Source organism: Salmo salar, chromosome ssa10 (genome assembly GCF_905237065.1).
Source record: "Salmo salar chromosome ssa10, Ssal_v3.1, whole genome shotgun sequence".
In the NCBI taxonomy this organism is placed as follows: Eukaryota; Metazoa; Chordata; class Actinopteri; order Salmoniformes; family Salmonidae; genus Salmo; species Salmo salar.
The window spans coordinates 18,805,519-18,811,539 of NC_059451.1; positions in this window are offsets into that span (position 1 = coordinate 18,805,519).

A 6,021-nucleotide genomic window follows, 5' to 3' on the forward strand; every position below is an offset into this window, starting at 1 on the left:
GACATGGGCTTTATATAGGAACCTGGCTTTGACATGGGCTTTATATAGGAACCTGGCTTTGACACTGGCTTTATATAGGAACCTGGCTTTGACACTGGCTTTATATAGGAACCTGGCTTTGACATGGGCTTTATATAGGAATCTGGCTTCGACACTGGCTTTATATAGGAACCTGGCTTTGACATGGGCTTTATATAGGAACCTGGCTTTGACATGGGCTTTATATAGGAACCTGGCTTTGACATGGCCTTTATATAGGAACCTGGCTTTGATATGGCCTTTATATAGGAACCTGGCTTTGACATGGCCTTTATATAGGAACCTGGCTTTGACATGGGCTTTATATAGGAACCTGGCTTTGACATGGCCTTTATATAGGAACCTGGCTTTGACATGGCCTTTATATAGGAACCTGGCTTTGACATGGCCTTTATATAGGAACCTGGCTTTGATATGGCCTTTATATAGGAACCTGGCTTTGACATGGGCTTTATATAGGAATCTGGCTTTGACACGGGCTTTATATAGGAACCTGGCTTTGACACAGGCTTTATATAGGAACCTGGCTTTGACACTGGCTTTATATAGGAACCTGGCTTTGACATGGGCTTTATATAGGAACCTGGCTTTGACACGGGCTTTATATAGGAACCTGGCTTTGACATGGGCTTTATATAGGAACCTGGCTTTGACATGGGCTTTATATAGGAATCTGGCTTTGACACGGGCTTTATATAGGAACCTGGCTTTGACATGGGCTTTATATAGGAACCTGGCTTTGACATGGGCTTTATATAGGAACCTGGCTTTGACATGGGCTTTATATAGGAACCTGCCTTTGACATGGGCTTTATATAGGAACCTGGCTTTGACATGGGCTTTATATAGGAACCTGGCTTTGACACTGGCTTTATATAGGAACCTGGCTTTGACACTGGCTTTATATAGGATCCTGGTTTTGACACTGGCTTTATATAGGAACTTGGCTTTGACACTGGCTTTATATAGGATCCTGGCTTTGACACTGGCTTTATATAGGAACCTGGCTTTGACACTGGCTTTATATAGGAACCTGGCTATATATAGGAACCTGGCTTTGACACTGGCTTTATATAGGAACCTGGCTATATATAGGAACCTGGCTTTGACACTGGCTTTATATAGGAACCTGGCTTTATATAGGAACCTGGCTTTGACATGGGCTTTATATAGGAACCTGGCTTTGACATGGGCTTTATATAGGAACCTGCCTTTGACATGGGCTTTATATAGGAACCTGGCTTTGACATGGGCTTTATATAGGAACCTGGCTTTGACACTGGCTTTATATAGGAACCTGGCTTTGACACTGGCTTTATATAGGATCCTGGTTTTGACACTGGCTTTATATAGGAACTTGGCTTTGACACTGGCTTTATATAGGATCCTGGCTTTGACACTGGCTTTATATAGGAACCTGGCTTTGACACTGGCTTTATATAGGAACCTGGCTATATATAGGAACCTGGCTTTGACACTGGCTTTATATAGGAACCTGGCTATATATAGGAACCTGGCTTTGACACTGGCTTTATATAGGAACCTGGCTATATATAGGAACCTGGCTTTGACACTGGCTTTATATAGGAACCTGGCTTTATATAGGAACCTGGCTTTGACACTGGCTTTATATAAGAACCTGGATTTGACACTGGCTTTGACACACAATGCGGAGACAGAGAGTGCACCATAGTTCAGTCAAGTCAATGGGTTGCCTTGTTCCGTTAGGGATGGGAATGTCTCTATTGCAGTTTCCCAAACTTAAAACGTCCACATTTGTTCCTTGAATGAGTATATTTGCAAGTAAAAGGAGGTCGTTGAAAACACTACAGTACAGGTTTTTACTTCCTTTATATTAGTCTTCCCTATATTTACTTCCCTTTTATTAGTCTGATGAGAATATTTTGATTTGTGTTCTACATTGCTCCCCAAAATATATAAATTGTCTATTATAAAACATTCTCCAAATAGATTGGATGTTGGGTGTAGCCTCTTTTCCTTTTTTTGGGGAAGTATTAATGAAGTCATGTCACAAATAGCATGACATGTACCTATAATCAGACACTTCATATCTCTGTATCACACACTGTGTCCAATAGGAGTTTCCAGCATATCATGATCTAATACAACTAAATAAAGATAACTTCTCACCCTAATTCATGTTAGTGTGACCATGTCAACCACAATTTACTTCCACAATTTACTTCATGTCATTACCACTATGAAACTCTAACACCATTGTTATGAAACTGCTGTTTCCTATTTCACATGAATCTTCACTAATTTTATTTCAAAGGACTCCCTAACTTAAACATAAACCCCAGCATAACAACAAGTCTGAATATGCCTTGGACTGTGTGTGTTCCTTTCCAATGGTACACTACATGACCAAAAGTATGTGGACGCATGCTGATTTTGGAACATTTCATTCCAAAATCATGGCCATTAATATGGAGTTTGTCCCCCCTTTGCTGCTATATCAACCTCTACTTGTCTGGGAAGGCTTTACACTAGATGTTGGAACATTGTTACGGGGACTTGCTTCCATTCAGCCACAAGAGCATTAGTGAGGTCGGGCACTGATGTTGGGTGATTAGGCCTGGCTCGCAGTCTGCGTTCCAATTCCTCCCAAAGCTGTTGGATGGGGTTGAGGTCAGGGCTCTGTGCAGGCCAGTCAAGTTCTTCCACACCGATCTCGGCAAACCATTTGTGTATGGACCTCACTTCGTGCACGAGGGAATTGTCATGCTGAAACAGGAAAGGGCCTTCCCCAAGCTAGTCATCTTGATTACTTTCTTGTGTCATTCTCTCTGGCACCAAAAGTTTAAAAAAGTGTTGATAGGGGACAGAATGCGGTCGGACCATCACATAATTGGCATATACAGTTGAAGTCGGAAGTTTACATACACCTTAGCCAAATACATTTAAACTCAGTTTTTCACAATTCCTGACATTTCATCTTAGTAAAAATTCCCTGTCTTAGGTCAGTTAGGATCACCACTTTATTTTGAGAATGTGAAATGTCAGAATAATAGTAGAGAGAATGATTTATTTCAGCTTTTATTTATTTCATCACATTCCCAGTGGGTCAGAAGTTTACATACACACAATTAGTATTTGGTAGCATTGTCTTAAAATTGTTTAACTTGGGTCAAACGTTTTGGGTAGCCTTCCACAAGCTTCCCACAATAAGTTGGGTGAATTTTGTCCCATTCCGCCTGACAGAGCCGGTGTAACTGAGTCAGGTTTGTAGGCCTCCTTGCTCGCACACGCCTTTTCAGTTCTGGCCACACATTTTCTATAGGATTGAGGTCAGGGCTTTGTGATGGCCACTCCAATACCTTGACTTTGTTGTCCTTAAGCCATTTTGCCACAACTTTGGAAGTATTCTTGGGGTCATTGTCCATTTGGAAGACCCATTTGCGACCAAGCTTTAACTTCCTGACTGATGTCTTGAGATGTTGCTTCAATATATCCGCATAATTTTCCTACCTCATGATCCATCTATTTTGTGAAGTGCACCAGTCCCTCCTGCAGCAAAGCCCCCCCACAACATGATGCTGCCACCCCCGTGCTTCACGGTTCGGATGGTGTTCTTCGGCTTGCAAGCCTCCCCCTTTTCCTCCTAACATAACGATGGTCATTATGGCCAAACAGTTCTATTTTGTTTCATCAGACCAGAGGACATGTCTCCAAAAAGTAGGATCTTTGTCCCCATGTGCAGTTGCAAACCGTAGTCTGTCTTTTTTATGGCGGTTTTGGAGCAGTCGCTTCTTCCTTGCTGAGCGGCCTTTCAGGTTATGTCGATATAGGACTCTTTTTACTGTGGATATAGATACTTTTGTACCTGTTTCCTCCAGCATCTTCACAAGGTCCTTTGCTGTTGTTCTGGGATTGATTTGCACTTTTCGCACAAAAGTACGTTCATCTCTAGGAGACAGAACGCGTCTCCTTCCTGAGCGCTATGACGGCTGCGTGGTCCCATGGTGTTTATACTTGCGTACTATTGTTTGTACAGATGAACGTGGTACCTTCAGGCGTTTGGAAATTGCTGATTTATTTTGATTTTCCCATGATGTCAAGCAAAAAGGCACTGAGTTTGAAGGTAGGCCTTGAAATACATCCACAGGTACACCTCCAATTGACTCAAATGATATCAATTAACCTATCAGAAGCTTCTAAAGCTATCACATCATTTTCTAGAATTTCCCAAGCTGTTTAAAGGCACAGTCAACTTAGTGTATGTAAACTTCTGACCCACTGGAATAGTGATACAGTGAGTTATAAGTGAAATAATCTGTCTGTAAACAATTGTTGGAAAAATGACTTGTGTCATGCACAAAGTAGATGTCCTAACCGACTTGCCAAAACTATAGTTTGTTAACAAGAAATGTGTGGAGTGGTTGAAAAACGAGTTTTAATGACTCCAACCAAAGTGTATGTAAACTTCTGACTTCAACTGTATATGTATATGGGTATGTGTATGTATGTACTGTATATAGATATATATATTTACCCCCAAAATACATGGGGGGTTGGAAATGATGCAGACCATTACATTGATGGAAGCAAATATCTATCCGCAATATTAAAGCTGATCCACCCCTTAAAAAATTTAATTAAATAAAAGGGCCTTCCCCACAAAGTTGGAAGCACAGAATCATCTAGAATATCATTGTATGTTGTAGCGTTAAGATTTCCCTACACCGGAACTAAGGGACCTAACCCGAACCATGAAAAACAGCCCCAGACCATTATTCCTCCTCCACCAAACTTTACAGTTGGCACAATGCATTCGGGCAGGTAGCGTTCTCCTGGCATCTGCCAAACCCAGATTTGTCCTTCGGACTGCCAGATAGTGAAGAGTGATTCATCACTCCATTTAGATTTCAGGTAGAATTCCCCTGTAAATTTACAGCATTATACTGGCATCACAGTTGCCAGCTTAATACTGTAGTGATGCTGTAATATGTAATATGCTGTAATATGTTTTACAGTGCTATTTCACAGCATCCTTGCTGTAAAATGCTGTCATTTCTTACAGTAAGGAAAACAGTATTGTAATGCAACATTACAGTATTAAGCTGGCAACTCTGGTGCCAGGATAATACGGTAAATTTACAGTGAAATTCTACCTGATATCTAAATGTAAGAAAAACAATACATTTATACATAGAATATGTTTATTCAAATTGGTAACAACATTAAAAATGAATTAACAACATAATTGAAAACAGAAGTAACAAGAAGTTAACATATATGTAACCAAATAAGAGAATCATTACAACAATAATGGAAAAACTGTATTGTGTGTGGGTTGTGGGGGAGAGAGAGATAAAGCGAGAGAGGTGAGACGAGTTAAAATTGGGATTGGGTACAATCCTAGATCTTCAGATTCAGAGCTCCCAGCTCCAACATGCAGGACTAAGTGAAATAAAACAATAAAAAGAATAAGAAAAATATCAATAACAATATATACATACTGTTTGTCCTGGCATGAGCAGCTATCTAGTCACATTCCACAGTGAGACAGACATGATGAATACACCCAAATACTGCCTTCTGATATTGCTTATCTATTCTGGTGGACCCAATGCAGGTAGAATTACTTTTATTTAGTCCTGTGTGATACTTGACACCGTTGTTAGCTTAGTGTTGAGGTTTGACTCGTCACGCGATGCAGGGGGATCTTGCGCCGTTGTTCCCATTCATTGGCCTCCCATTAGCTTGGAACTGTCAGTTAAGACAGGAGATCTGCCTTAGCTTGTCCTCTGATGTATGCTTTGACCAACAAACAAATAGGCCTTCCCCACTGGGCACAGACCTCAATTCAACATCTATTCCACATTAGTTCAACTTAATTTCATTGAAATGACATGGATACAACAGTGATTAAACCAGTGTGTGCCCAGTGGGACATTGATGCGAAGGCCTTCATGCGATGTTAAAGCTGTGTTTTGCTTGATTTTGCTCTTTGAAAAC